This window comes from Hyla sarda, chromosome 1 (genome assembly GCF_029499605.1).
Source record: "Hyla sarda isolate aHylSar1 chromosome 1, aHylSar1.hap1, whole genome shotgun sequence".
NCBI classification, from domain to species: domain Eukaryota; kingdom Metazoa; phylum Chordata; class Amphibia; order Anura; family Hylidae; genus Hyla; species Hyla sarda.
The window spans coordinates 59,135,449-59,151,194 of record NC_079189.1 but is presented as its reverse complement, the minus strand read 5'-3'; the positions used below and the strand labels follow the sequence as shown (position 1 = coordinate 59,151,194).

General features: G+C 48.3%; 1 pseudogene; it reads left to right on the top strand.

Annotated features, from left to right (window-relative positions):
* The first annotated feature begins 1,374 nt into the window (after positions 1 to 1,374).
* On the top strand, positions 1,375 to 1,534 carry LOC130343040 (U2 spliceosomal RNA; annotated as a pseudogene).
* The last annotated feature ends 14,212 nt before the right edge of the window (positions 1,535 to 15,746 follow it).

Sequence of the window (15,746 nt, the reverse complement as noted above, 5' to 3'; positions counted from 1 at the left end):
TGTAGTTTCACAACAGCTGGAGGCCCCCTGGTTTTTAGTACACAGTATTAGTTTTTACATGCTCTGGTCGGCCCCCGCCTGCAGCCACACACAGGAGCCGGCCCGGGCACATAAAAAGAAGTATTCCTAATCCTATCCCGGAGAGCGCAACCCCCCCCCCCCCCCCCCCAGATGTTGCGGCCGGCCCCCCCTGCACCCCCCACGAGTGCCTCTGCCACGGGCAGTGTTTGTAACGTGTGCTGTGGGCGGGCAGGGGAGGTGGGTCATTATCGGCACATTTTTTGTTGTTTCGGCATTTTGCCGAAATAGCTATTTTCGGCCGATATGTATCGGCCGCCGATATATCGGTGCATCCCTAATTATTATCCATCATATAACTTATACATAGTGTTTTTTTTTTTTTTATGCATACTTCAGGCTTTATATAAAATTTTCAGTTCTCCCAGAGCTGGTGGCTGGAGTTCCCTTCTCCCCCCTCCATAGACTTGTATTGCTTGTCTTGCAAACACAGGACAAAGCTGAGCTGATTTTCAGAGAAAAGGGTTTGAACAACAGGTGGGAAAAAGAGGGGAAAAAATATGATAATAGGAGAAAGAAGCATTCACATCTAATAGGATACATTACAAAGCTTCTTATAATCGCTTGTAATATTGTTCAAATGACATGAAAGTTGACCAGTTGTCCAAAGCGACCAATCAAATTGCTTCTTTATTTTTAAAAAGGCCTCTGGTAAAAAAAAAATAGAATTGGTTGCAACTGGTCATATTTTCATCTGCACAGGTTTTGATAAATATTAGATATGAGCAAACTAACAGTTAATTCGATTCGTCACGAACTTCTCGGCTTGGCAGTTGATGCCTTTTCCTGCATAAATTAGTTCAGCTTTCAGGTGCTCCGGTGGGCTGGAAAAGGTGGATACAGTCCTAGGAGAGAGTCTCCTAGGACTGTATCCACCTTTTCCAGCCCATCGGAGCACCTGAAAGCTGAACTAATTTATGCAGGAAAAGGCATCAACTGCCAAGCTGAGAAGTTCGTGACGAATCGAATTTACTGTAAGTTCGCTCATCTCTAATAAATATCCCCAACAGTGCCTATTTAAAGGGGATGTCCAGTGATATATTTTTGCTTCTAAAGGGGTCCAGACCAAGTAAAACAAATAAAAATTTGTACTCACCACTGTTCTGTCATTGTCCAGTACCCACTTCTCACCACTTGCTGGAGTCGTTTTAACATGAGGAAGTGGCTGTTCCGCCCATCGCTAGTTACAGTATTGCTGTACTTTATCTACTTCCTTGTATCAAGGTAGAGCCACGGGGACCAGTTATAATCAGAATAGCAGTCGAAGAGGTTCGCAGCAGTTAGGTATAGGTTTTTATTGCTTCTCGGCCTTTTGGCTAAGATCAAGTGTAGTATCTGTTCTTATCAGTTTCATGCTGGTGGGGATGGCTGCTGCATGGTAGGGAGCAGGTGTACCGGGGTGTTCCAGGGCTGGTTCTGAGGAATCCGCTCAACGGCTGCCCCGATGTGACCTGTTACCTCCGGGACTCGCCGTAAGGCTGAGAGGGTCTAGAGCCGAGGTACTTTAGTGCCTCGGGGAGTGGTGACCCCGAGGTGCCGAAACTCACTGGGTGTATTGGCTCACTGAGTTGAAGCACGGGCACCATGATCTCTTCACCTTTGTGGCACTCACCTCTTGATTCCCAGCCTTCTGACTAGGATCAGAGACATTTTTATAGATCCGGCCGGATGTCCGGGCAGTATATCTGCACACATTCACTTATTTATTTATTTTTGTCTCACAGTGTCACTTTTTGCGTGTTGTGTGTCCACAGGATTTGTCAGGATGCGGTAGCCGTGTCCCTCCTGGCGGTCTAGGGGAGGTGTGTGTGGCCATTAGGTTCTGCACCTCCCTGAAAACACCCCGGGTACTCCTGCTTTTGCAGGGTACCTACCGTTATCGGCTCTGCGGGCAGATACCTTGGCTAACGCCTAGGGGGATGCCGGGAGCATTTGTGGTCCCTTAGTAGCTATCGGAGAAGGGCTTGCGATAGACCGCATCCTCTGTGCACGTTGTTTTAGTGTAACACGTTTGCACTTTTTCTTGCACTTTGAGTGATTCGATTGCACGTTCCTCGGCTCTTAAAAAAAAATAAAAAGGTTTTTATGTATTTACACAGCCTGGCCTGGCCACTTTTAAAGGTAAAAAATGGACAATAATTTAACATAAACCTCTAGGGCTCTAATGCAACCTCTTCAATGGCCCCTTCCCCCCCCCCCCCCCCCCACCTACCATGTGCCCTTCAAGAAATTAAACACAGTAAAGGATAAGAGTACATTTAACTCCTTGCGGCAGAATGCCATTTCTAAAGGGCGCTGCGGCACAGCAGGGTTATAAAGCGAGCTCAGGAGCAGCAGCCAGGACCCGTGGCTAATGCCGGACATCGCCGTTTAGGACGATGTCTGGCATTAACTCTTTAGACTTGGCGATCAAAGATTTAAAAAAATGCTTCCAGCTCACTGATCAATGCTATGCTATGGGGGCTATAAATGTGGGGAAAAAAGTGGAAAAAAAAGTTAATAATTGGGATTTAACCCCTTCCCTAATAAAGGTTTGAATCATCCCCCTTTTCCCATAAAAAAAAATGTAAACAAAAATAAATATAAACATATGGGGTATCGCCGCATGTGTAAATGTCCGAACTATAAAAATATAATGTTAGTTAAACCGCACGGTCAATGGCATACCCAGAAAAAAATTCCAAAGTCCAAAATTGCATATTTTTGGTCACTTTGTATACCATAAATTTTTTTTTAAGAAGCAATCAAAAAGTCCCATCAAAAGAAATATGGTACCAATAAAAACTTCAGATCACGGTGCAAAAAATTAGCCCCCATACCAATCAGTATGCAAAAAAATAAAAAAAAGTTATAGGGGTCAGAAGATCACAATTTTACACATATTAATTTTGGTGCATGTAGTTATTTTTTTTTTAAGTAGTAAAATAAAATAAAACCTATATAAATTAGGTATAATTGTAACAGTATGGACCTACAGAATAAAGATATGATGTCAGTTTTTACTAAGAAGTGCACTTCATAGAATCGTAAGCCACTAAAGGTTACAAAATGGCATTTTTTTTTTCAATTTTGCCCCACAAGTATTTTTTTTTCTGGTTTTCGCCATAAATTTTGTGGTGAAATGATTTATGTCTTTGCAAAGTACAATTGTTGGTGCAAAAAACTAAGCCTTCATATGGGTCTGTAGGCACAAAATTTAAAGCGTTATGATTTTTAGAAGGTGAGGTGGAAAATATGAAAGTGAAACGAGGGAAAAACTCTGCCTCTTTAAGGGGTTAAAAGAAGAAAAACTACCACAAGAGGACATAGTTTTATATTAGAGGGGAAAAGGTTTATGCAGTAATATTAGGAAGTATTACTTTACTGAGAGAGTAGTGGATGCATGAAATAGCCTTTCTGCAGTAATGGTAGCTGCAAATACAGCATGGGGAAGACATAAGGCTATCCTTCCTATAAGTCAGGGACAAGGACTATTCATAGTATTCAGAATATTGGGCAGAGTAGATGGGTCGAATGGTTCTTATCTGCCAACACCTTCTGTTTCTATGTTATGAGGCAGAAGGTCCTTTGGACTTCCTCTGTCACCAGGGCCAAGGTATTATTGCTACCTCTGCAACCCTATACAGTAGATACAACCCTGGTTCCAATCAAAGGCATACATACTATATATTATGTGCCATACAAGCCTCAGAAATAAATGTATTGTCGGTGTTATTCCTTATGCTGTTGGGTGGCTATAAACTGTGCAGGATACCCTTCCCCAGAGCAGCTAGGTAGGGTGATACTGTGGCTCATTGGTAATCAGTGGTGTCGCTAGGGATGGGCTAGCAGAACTATAGCCCCAGCTCTGCTACCCATAGCCCCCAGGTCTCTGGCTAGCATGCTAAAAGGGATCCAGGACACTTGTCCTGGATCCCTAGGTAAGCAAGCACTGTTTTATTCTGTATGTGCACACGTGCATACAAGAGAAAGTAGCCTGCAGAGTAAGCTGCTGTCACGATGCCGGCTGGCAGGTAGTGGATCCTCTGTGCCAGAGAGGGATTGGCGTGGACCGTGCTAGTGGATCGGTTCTAAGTCACTACTGGTTTTCACCAGAGCCCGCCGCAAAGCGGGATGGTCTTGCTGCGGCGGTAGTGACCAGGTCGTATCCACTAGCAACGGCTCAACCTCTCTGGCTGCTGAAGATAGGCGCGGTACAAGGGAGTAGACAGAAGCAAGGTCGGACGTAGCAGAAGGTCGGGGCAGGCAGCAAGGATCGTAGTCAGGGGCAACGGCAGGAGGTCTGGAACACAGGCTAGGAACATACAAGGAAACGCTTTCACTGGCACGATGGCAACAAGATCCGGCAAGGAAGTGCAGGGGAAGTGAGGTGATATAGGGAAGTGCACAGGTGATAACACTAATTGGAACCACTGCGCCAATCAGCGGCGCAGTGGCCCTTTAAATCGCAAAGACCCGGCGCGCGCGCGCCCTAGGGAGCGGGGCCGCGCGCGCCGGGACAGGACTGACGGAGAGCGAGTCAGGTACGGGAGGCGGGGTGCGCATCGCGAGCGGGCGCTACCCGCATCGCGAATCGCATCCCGGCTGGAGGCGGTATCGCAGCGCCCCGGGTCAGTGGATCTGACCGGAGCGCTGCAGTGAGGAGAGTGTAGCGAGCGCTCCGGGGAGGAGCGGGGACCCGGAGCGCTTGGCGTAACAGTACCCCCCCCCTTGGGTCTCCCCCTCTTCTTAGAGCCTGAGAACCTGAGGAGAAGACTTTTGTCTAGGATGTTGTCCTCAGGTTCCCATGATCTCTCTTCTGGACCACAACCCTCCCAATCCACTAAAAAAAAGGTTTTCCCTCTGACCTTTTTAGATGCCAGAATCTCTTTGACGGAGAAGATGTCCGAGGAGCCGGAAACAGGAGTGGGAGGAACAGATTTGGGAGAGAAACGGTTAATGATATGTGGTTTAAGAAGAGAAACGTGAAAGGCATTAGGAATACGAAGAGAAGGAGGAAGAAGAAGTTTGTAAGAGACAGGATTAATCTGGCACAAAATTTTGAAAGGACCAAGATAGCGTGGTCCCAACTTATAGCTAGGGACACGGAAGCGGACATATTTAGCGGAGAGCCATACCTTGTCTCCAGGGGAAAAAATGGGAGGAGCTCTTCTTTTCTTATCCGCGAACTTCTTCATGCGTGATGAAGCCTGTAAGAGAGAATTTTGGGTCTCTCTCCATATGATGGAAAGATCACGAGAAATTTCATCCACAGCGGGCAGACCAGAGGGCAAGGGGGTAGGGAGGGGGGGAAGAGGGTGACGGCCGTACACCACGAAAAATGGGGATTTGGAGGAAGATTCAGAGACTCTGAAGTTATACGAGAATTCGGCCCATGGTAGAAGATCTGCCCAGTCATCCTGGCGGGAGGAAACAAAATGTCGTAAATAATCACCCAAGACCTGGTTAATTCTTTCTACTTGTCCATTGGATTGAGGATGATATGCAGAAGAAAAATTTAATTTAATCTTGAGTTGTTTACAGAGAGCCCTCCAGAATTTAGACACGAATTGGACGCCTCTATCCGAGACGATCTGCGTGGGCAACCCGTGAAGACGAAAAATGTGTACAAAAAATTGTTTAGCCAACTGAGGCGCTGAAGGAAGACCAGGAAGAGGGATGAAATGTGCCATTTTGGAGAATCGATCAACGACCACCCAAATAACAGTGTTGCCATGGGATGGGGGTAAGTCAGTAATAAAATCCATACCAATCAGAGACCAAGGCTGTTCGGGGACAGGCAGATGATGAAGAAAACCAGCGGGCTTCTGGCGAGGAGTCTTATCCCGGGCACAGATAGTGCAGGCTCGCACAAAGTCCACAACATCCGTCTCCAGAGTCGGCCACCAATAGTAGCGAGAGATGAGTTGCACAGATTTCTTGATGCCCGCATGACCTGCGAGATGGGAAGAGTGGCCCCATTTGAGGATTCCGAGGCGTTGGCGTGGAGAAACAAAGGTCTTTCCTGGAGGAGTTTGCCTGATGGAGGCTGGAGAAGTGGAAATCAGGCAGTCAGGAGGAATGATGTGTTGCGGAGAGAGTTCAACTTCAGAAGCATCCGAGGAACGAGAGAGAGCATCGGCCCTAATGTTCTTATCGGCAGGCCGAAAGTGAATTTCAAAATTAAATCGGGCAAAGAACAGAGACCACCTGGCCTGGCGAGGATTCAGCCGTTGGGCAGACTGGAGGTAGGAGAGGTTCTTGTGATCGGTGTAAATAATAACTGGAAATCTTGATCCCTCCAGCAGATGCCTCCATTCCTCAAGTGCTAATTTAATGGCTAGAAGCTCTCGATCCCCGATGGAGTAGTTTCTCTCCGCCGGAGAGAAGGTCCTAGAAAAAAAACCACAAGTAACAGCATGCCCGGAAGAATTTTTTTGTAGAAGGACAGCTCCAGCTCCCACAGAGGAGGCATCAACCTCCAATAGGAAGGGTTTAGATGGGTCAGGTCTGGAGAGCACGGGAGCCGAAGAAAAGGCAGACTTGAGCCGTTTAAAGGCGTCTTCCGCTTGAGGAGGCCAAGACTTGGGATCGGCATTTTTTTTGGTTAAAGCCACGATAGGAGCCACAACGGTAGAAAAATGTGGAATAAATTGTCTGTAATAATTGGCGAACCCCAAAAAACGTTGGATAGCACGGAGTCCGGAGGGGCGTGGCCAATCTAAGACGGCAGAGAGTTTGTCTGGATCCATTTGTAGTCCCTGGCCAGAGACCAAGTATCCTAGGAAAGGAAGAGATTGGCATTCAAACAGACATTTCTCTATTTTGGCATAGAGTTGATTGTCACGAAGTCTCTGAAGAACCATACGGACATGCTGGCGATGTTCTTCTAGATTGGCAGAAAAAATCAGGATATCGTCCAGATATACAACAACACAGGAGTATAAAAGATCACGAAAAATTTCATTAACAAAGTCTTGGAAGACGGCAGGGGCGTTGCACAGGCCAAAGGGCATGACCAGATACTCAAAGTGTCCATCTCTGGTGTTAAATGCCGTTTTCCATTCATCCCCCTCTCTGATGCGGATGAGATTATAAGCACCTCTTAAGTCCAGTTTGGTAAAGATGTGGGCACCTTGGAGGCGATCAAAGAGTTCAGAGATGAGAGGTAGGGGGTAGCGGTTCTTAACCGTGATTTTATTAAGACCGCGGTAGTCAATGCAAGGGCGTAGAGAGCCATCTTTTTTGGACACAAAGAAAAATCCGGCTTCGGCAGGAGAGGAGGATTTACGGATAAAGCCCTTTTTTAAATTTTCCTGGACGTATTCAGACATGGCAAGAGTCTCTGGGGCGGACAGAGGATAAATTCTGCCCCGGGGTGGAGTAGTGCCCGGGAGGAGGTCGATAGGACAATCATAAGGCCTGTGAGGAGGTAGAGTCTCAGCTTGTTTTTTGCAAAAAACATCCGCAAAGTCCATATAGGCCTTAGGGAGACCGGTTACGGGAGGAACCACAGAGTCACGGCAAGGGTTACTGGGAACCGGTTTTAGGCAGTCCTTGGAACAAGAGGGCCCCCAACTCTTGATCTCCCCAGTGGACCAATCCAGGGTTGGGGAGTGAAGTTGAAGCCAGGGAAGTCCAAGGAGAATTTCAGAAGTGCAATTGGGAAGGACCAAAAGTTCAATCCTCTCGTGATGAGGTCCGATGTGCATTAGAAGGGGCTCCGTGCGGAAACGTATGGTACAGTCCAATCTTTCATTGTTTACACAATTGATGTAGAGGGGTCTGGCGAGACTGGTCACCGGGATGTTGAACCTGTTGACGAGAGAGGCCAAAATAAAATTTCCTGCAGATCCGGAGTCCAAGAAGGCCACAGCAGAGAAGGAGAAGGCAGATGCAGACATCCGCACCGGCACAGTAAGACGTGGAGAAGCAGAGTAGACATCAAGGACTGTCTCACCTTTGTGCGGAGTCAGCGTACGTCTTTCCAGGCGGGGAGGACGGATAGGACAATCCTTCAGGAAGTGTTCGGTACTAGCACAGTACAGGCAGAGATTCTCCATGCGGCGTCGTGTCCTCTCTTGAGGTGTCAGGCGAGACCGGTCGACCTGCATAGCCTCCACGGCGGGAGGCACAGGAACAGATTGCAGGGGACCAGAGGAGAGAGGAGCCGGGGAGAAGAAACGCCTCGTGCGAACAGAGTCCATATCCTGGCGGAGCTCCTGACGCCTTTCGGAAAAACGCATGTCAATGCGAGTGGCTAGGTGAATGAGTTCATGTAGATTAGCAGGGATTTCTCGTGCGGCCAGAACATCTTTAATGTTGCTGGATAGGCCTTTTTTAAAGGTCGCGCAGAGGGCCTCATTATTCCAGGATAATTCTGAAGCAAGAGTACGGAATTGTACGGCATACTCGCCAACGGAAGAATTACCCTGGACCAGGTTCAACAGGGCAGTCTCAGCAGAAGAGGCTCGGGCAGGTTCCTCAAAGACACTTCGAATTTCCGAGAAGAAGGAGTGTACAGAGGCAGTGACGGGGTCATTGCGGTCCCAGAGCGGTGTGGCCCAAGACAGGGCTTTTCCAGACAGAAGGCTGACTACGAAAGCCACCTTAGACCTTTCAGTGGGAAACTGGTCCGACATCATCTCCAGGTGCAGGGAACATTGGGAAAGAAAGCCACGGCAAAACTTAGAGTCCCCATCAAATTTATCCGGCAAGGATAGTCGTAGACCAGAAGCGGCCACTCGCTGCGGAGGAGATGCAGGAGCTGGCGGAGGAGATGATTGCTGAAGCTGTGGTAGTAACTGCTGAAGCATAACGGTCAGTTGAGACAGCTGTTGGCCTTGTTGCGCTATCTGTTGCGACTGCTGGGCGACCACCGTGGTGAGGTCAGCGACAACTGGCAGAGGAACTTCAGCGGGATCCATGGCCGGATCTACTGTCACGATGCCGGCTGGCAGGTAGTGGATCCTCTGTGCCAGAGAGGGATTGGCGTGGACCGTGCTAGTGGATCGGTTCTAAGTCACTACTGGTTTTCACCAGAGCCCGCCGCAAAGCGGGATGGTCTTGCTGCGGCGGTAGTGACCAGGTCGTATCCACTAGCAACGGCTCAACCTCTCTGGCTGCTGAAGATAGGCGCGGTACAAGGGAGTAGACAGAAGCAAGGTCGGACGTAGCAGAAGGTCGGGGCAGGCAGCAAGGATCGTAGTCAGGGGCAACGGCAGGAGGTCTGGAACACAGGCTAGGAACATACAAGGAAACGCTTTCACTGGCACGATGGCAACAAGATCCGGCAAGGAAGTGCAGGGGAAGTGAGGTGATATAGGGAAGTGCACAGGTGATAACACTAATTGGAACCACTGCGCCAATCAGCGGCGCAGTGGCCCTTTAAATCGCAAAGACCCGGCGCGCGCGCGCCCTAGGGAGAGGGGCCGCGCGCGCCGGGACAGGACTGACGGAGAGCGAGTCAGGTACGGGAGCCGGGGTGCGCATCGCGAGCGGGCGCTACCCGCATCGCGAATCGCATCCCGGCTGGAGGCGGTATCGCAGCGCCCCGGGTCAGTGGATCTGACCGGAGCGCTGCAGTGAGGAGAGTGTAGCGAGCGCTCCGGGGAGGAGCGGGGACCCGGAGCGCTTGGCGTAACAGCTGCATGCTTGCGGCTTAAGCTGCCAGGAGACAGAGACTATGACTATGTCATTCATCAATGCCTGCACTATGGAGGAAGAAAGACATGGCCATGATCGCTGTGTGGGACAGGTCAGTATGTGTTTTTGTTGTGTTTTTTACTTTTTTAACCTGGTACAAAGGGGAGGAGTAAAAGGGTCTACCTAACTGGTTACCTAACTACATACCTGGCTGCCTACCTACATATCTGGCTGCTTACCTGCAAACTTAGCTGGCTAGCTACATACCTGTCTGCCCACCTCCATACCTGGCTTCTTAACTACATACTAGGCTGCATACCTACATATATTGCTGCCTAACTGGAAACCTGGTTACGTAACTACCTACCTACATACCTTGCTATCTAACTACCAACCTACATATCTGGCTACATCACTACCTACATAAATATCTAACTACCTAGCTACATACTTACCTGGCTACTGATCTAACTGTCTACTTGTGTTGCTCGCGAATATTCGCAATACAAATTTTATTCGCAAATATCGCATATTCGCGAATATTCGCGAATATAGCACTATATATTCTTAATTACGAATATTCATTTTTTTTTTTTTCAGTACACATCACAGTGATCACCCCTCTCTGCTTCCAGCTTGTGTGGTGTAAAGAAGGCACTAATACTACTGTGTGAGACTGGCGTGCGAATTTTCGCATATGCGAAAATTAGCATATGCTAATTTTTGCATATGTGAATTTTTGCATATGCTAATTTTTATACATGCAAATTTTCGCATATGCAAATTTTCGCATACGCAAATTTTCACATATACGAAAATAAAACGCGCATATTACGAATATGCGAATTTTGCAAATATATGAAGAATATTCGTCCATATATTCACAAAATATCGCAAATTTGAATATGGCCTAAGCCGCTCAACACTACTGTCTACCATTGCTGGCTACCTGACTACCTAATAACATACCTGGCTACCAAACTACCTAGCTAGATACCTACCTACATACCTGGCTACTTAACTACCTAGATATCTACCTGACTACCTAACTACCTACCTTGCTTCCTAACTGCCTATCTAACAAGCTACCTACTTACATGCCTGGCTACCTACCTACCTGGCTGGTTACCTAGTTACATATCTGGCTACCTAACTACCTAGTTACCTACCAACTTGGCTACCTACCTACCTGCACTTTTAGTGTGTGGGACACCAAGGGGGACATTATAACAGCTAAGGGACTATAGATGGGCAGATTGTGTTGAGGAGGGAAGAGCACTGGAAAAATGCCAAGTCTATTATGGTGATAATATTTCTTCCTGTATACTGGTATTATTAGTTAATATTGGTCTCAGTATACAGGATTTGGTCAGAAACAGTATAATGATAATATGTATGGTGATAATATTTCTCCTTGTATACTGGTATTATTAGTAATTTTGGTCTCGGTATAAAGGATTTGGTCAGTAACAGTATGATGGTGATATGTATGGGGATATTGTATACTCTTTTTATTTTCTAACTATAGGACTATTTGTTTAGGGGTACTTTAATAGTATTACATATATTTTCTTTCTTTTCTTTTTACATAGAAAGTAAGAAATACATTTTATTTAACTATGTGTAAGATCTTAGTATGTACAGGTTGTGGAGGGTGATCATATAGTTGCAGCAATCACACTCCTATTACTCTCAGGCAGTGTGTACATGCTGAGATCTGAGGATGATGAAAGGCTGTGTGTGATTGGGTGCGGATGAGTTAGGGGCGTGACTGGAGTGTGGTTAGGGGTGTGGCTTGGGCTATGGGCTCTAGGCCCTGGCCTTTTGGAGATCTAGCAACACCCCTGTTGGTAATCATGGGGTTTTATAATTTTTCTATGTGTCTGTGAAGATTTCCTCCAAGTTATCCAGTTTCCTCCCCAATCCAATAATATTCTAATGGGGTACTTGGGCTAAGTAAATGTCACGATGCCGGCTGGCAGGAGGTGGATCCTCTGTGCCAGAGAGGGATTGGCGTGGACCGTGCTAGTGGACCGGTTCTAAGTCACTACTGGTATTCACCAGAGCCCGCCGCAAAGCGGGATGGTCTTGCTGCGGCGGTAGTGACCAGGTCGTATCCACTAGCAACGGCTCAACCTCTCTGACTGCTGAAGATAGGCGCGGTACAAGGGAGTAGACAGAAGCAAGGTCGGACGTAGCAGAAGGTCGGGGCAGGCAGCAAGGATCGTAGTCAGGGGCAACGGCAGGAGGTCTGGAACACAGGCTAGGAACACACAAGGGAACGCTTTCACTGGCACAATGGCAACAAGATCCGGCGAGGGAGTGCAGGGGAAGTGAGGTATACATAGGGAGTGCACAGGTGAACACACTGATTAGAACCACTGCGCCAATCAGCGGCGCAGTGGCCCTTTAAATCGCAGAGACCCGGCGCGCGCGCGCCCTAGGGAGCGGGGCCGCGCGCGCCGGGACAGGACCGACGGAGAGCGAGTCAGGTACGGGAGCCGGGGTGCGCATCGCGAGCGGGCGCCACCCGCATCGCGAATCGCATCCCGGCTGGAGGCGGTATCGCAGCGCACCCGGTCAGTGGATCTGACCGGGGCGCTGCGGGAGCGAGAGTGTAGCGAGCGCTCCGGGGAGGAGCGGGAACCCGGAGCGCTCGGCGTAACAGTACCCCCCCCCCTTGGGTCTCCCCCTCTTCTTGGAGCCTGAGAACCTGAGGACCAGATTTTTATCTAGGATATTGTCCCCAGGTTCCCAGGATCTCTCTTCAGGACCACAGCCCTCCCAGTCAACCAAAAAGAAGGTTTTTCCTCTGACCTTTTTGGAGGCCAGTATCTCCTTTACAGGAAAGATGTCTGAAGAACCGGAGACAGGAGTGGGAGAGATAAGTTTAGGAGAGAAACGGTTGATGATGAGTGGTTTAAGAAGAGAAACGTGAAAGGCATTAGGAATACGAAGAGAAGGAGGGAGAAGAAGTTTATAAGAGACAGGATTAATCTGGCACAAAATTTTGAAAGGACCAAGATAGCGTGGTCCCAATTTGTAGCTGGGAACACGGAAGCGGACATATTTAGCGGAGAGCCATACCTTGTCTCCGGGAGAAAAAATGGGGGGAGCTCTTCTTTTCTTATCAGCAAACTTCTTCATGCGTGATGAAGCCTGTAAGAGAGAATTTTGGGTCTCTTTCCATATGGTGGAAAGATCACGAGTTATTTCATCCACAGCGGGTACACCAGAGGGCAAGGGAGTAGGGAGGGGGGGAAGAGGGTGACGGCCGTACACCACGAAAAATGGGGATTTGGAAGAAGATTCAGAAACTCTGAAGTTATACGAGAATTCAGCCCATGGTAGAAGATCTGCCCAGTCATCCTGGCGGGAGGAAACAAAATGCCGTAAATAATCACCCATGACCTGGTTAATTCTTTCTACTTGCCCATTGGATTGAGGATGATAAGCAGAAGAAAAGTTTAATTTAATCTTGAGTTGTTTACAGAGAGCCCTCCAGAATTTAGACACAAATTGGACGCCTCTATCCGAGACGATCTGCGTGGGCAACCCGTGAAGACGAAAAATGTGTACAAAAAATTGTTTTGCCAACTGAGGCGCAGAAGGAAGACCAGGAAGAGGGATGAAATGTGCCATCTTGGAGAATCGATCAACGACCACCCAAACAACAGTGTTGCCACGGGATGAGGGTAAGTCTGTAATAAAGTCCATACCAATCAGAGACCAAGGCTGTTCGGGAACAGGCAGAGGATGAAGAAGACCAGCGGGCTTCTGGCGAGGAGTCTTATCCCGGGCACAGACAGTGCAGGCTCGCACAAAATCCACAACATCCGTCTTCAGAGTCGGCCACCAATAGAAATGAGAGATGAGTTGCACGGATTTCTTGATGCCCGCATGACCTGCGAGATGGGAGGAGTGACCCCATTTGAGGATTCCGAGGTGTTGGCGTGGAGAGACGAAGGTCTTCCCTGGAGGAGTTTGCCTGATGGAGGTTGGAGAAGTGGAGATCAGGCAGTCAGGAGGAATGATGTGTTGCGGAGAGAGCTCTACTTCCGAGGCATCCGAGGAACGAGAGAGAGCATCGGCCCTAATGTTCTTATCGGCAGGCCGAAAGTGAATTTCAAAATTAAATCGGGCAAAGAACAGAGACCACCTGGCCTGGCGAGGATTCAGCCGTTGGGCAGACTGGAGATAGGAGAGGTTCTTGTGATTGGTGTAAATAATAACTGGAAATCTTGATCCCTCCAGCAGATGCCTCCATTCCTCAAGTGCTAATTTAATGGCTAGTAGCTCTCGATCCCCGATGGAGTAGTTCCTCTCCGCCGGAGAGAAGGTCTTAGAAAAAAAACCACAAGTAACAGCATGCCCGGAAGAATTTTTTTGTAGAAGGACCGCTCCAGCTCCTACTGAGGAGGCATCAACCTCCAATAGGAAGGGTTTAGATGGGTCAGGTCTGGAGAGCACGGGAGCTGAAGAAAAGGCAGACTTGAGCTGTTTAAAGGCGTCTTCCGCTTGAGGAGGCCATGACTTAGGATTGGCATTCTTTTTGGTTAAAGCCACGATAGGAGCCACAATGGTGGAAAAATGTGGAATAAATTGTCTGTAATAATTGGCGAACCCCAAAAAACGTTGGATAGCACGGAGTCCGGAGGGGCGTGGCCAATCTAAGACGGCAGAGAGTTTGTCTGGATCCATTTGTAGTCCCAGGCCAGAGACCAAGTATCCTAGGAAAGGAAGAGATTGACATTCAAACAGACATTTCTCCATTTTGGCATAAAGTTGATTGTCACGAAGTCTCTGAAGAACCATGCGGACATGCTGGTGGTGTTCTTCTAGGTTGGCAGAAAAAATCAGGATATCGTCCAGATACACAACAACACAGGAATATAAGAGATCACGAAAAATTTCATTAACAAAGTCTTGGAAGACGGCAGGGGCGTTGCACAGGCCAAAGGGCATGACCAGATACTCAAAGTGTCCATCTCTAGTGTTAAATGCCGTTTTCCATTCATCCCCCTCTCTGATGCGGATGAGATTATAAGCACCTCTTAAGTCCAGTTTGGTAAAGATGTGGGCACCTTGGAGGCGATCAAAGAGTTCAGAGATGAGAGGTAGAGGGTAGCGGTTCTTTACCGTGATTTTATTAAGACCGCGGTAGTCAATGCAAGGACGTAGGGAGCCATCTTTTTTGGACACAAAGAAAAATTCGGCTCCGGCAGGAGAGGAGGATTTGCGGATAAAGCCCTTTTTTAAATTTTCCTGGATGTACTAAGACATAGCAAGAGTCTCTGGGGCAGAGAGAGGATAAATTCTGCCCCGGGGTGGAGTAGTGCCCGGGAGGAGGTCAATAGGACAGTCATAAGGCCTGTGAGGAGGTAGAGTCTCAGCTTGTTTTTTGCAAAAAACATCCGCAAAGTCCATATAGGCCTTAGGGAGACCGGTTACAGGGGGAACCACAGGGTCACGGCAAGGAGTACTGGTAACCGGTTTAAGGCAGTCCTTGAAACAAGAGGGACCCCAACTCTTGATCTCCCCTGAGGACCAATCCAGGCTTGGGGAATGGTGTTGAAGCCAGGGTAGTCCAAGGAGAATTTCGGAAGTGCAATTGGAGAGGACCAAAAACTCAATTTTTTCGTGGTGAGGTCCGATGCACATTAGGAGGGGTTCCGTGCGGTAACGCACGGCACAGTCCAATCTTTCATTGTTAACGCAATTGATGTAGAGAGGTCTGGCGAGACTGGTCACTGGGATGTTGAACCTGTTGATGAGAGAGGCCAAAATAAAGTTTCCTGCAGATCCGGAGTCCAAGAAGGCCTTAGTGGAGAAGGAGAAGGTAGAGGCAGATATCCGCACAGGCACAGTAAGACGTGGAGAAGCAGAGTAGACATCAAGGACTGTTTCACCTTTGTGCGGAGTCAGCGTACGTCTTTCCAGGCGGGGAGGACGGATAGGACAATCCTTCAGGAAGTGTTCGGTACCGGCACAGTACAGGCAGAGATTCTCCATGCGGCGTCGTGTCCTCTCTTGAGGTGTCAGGC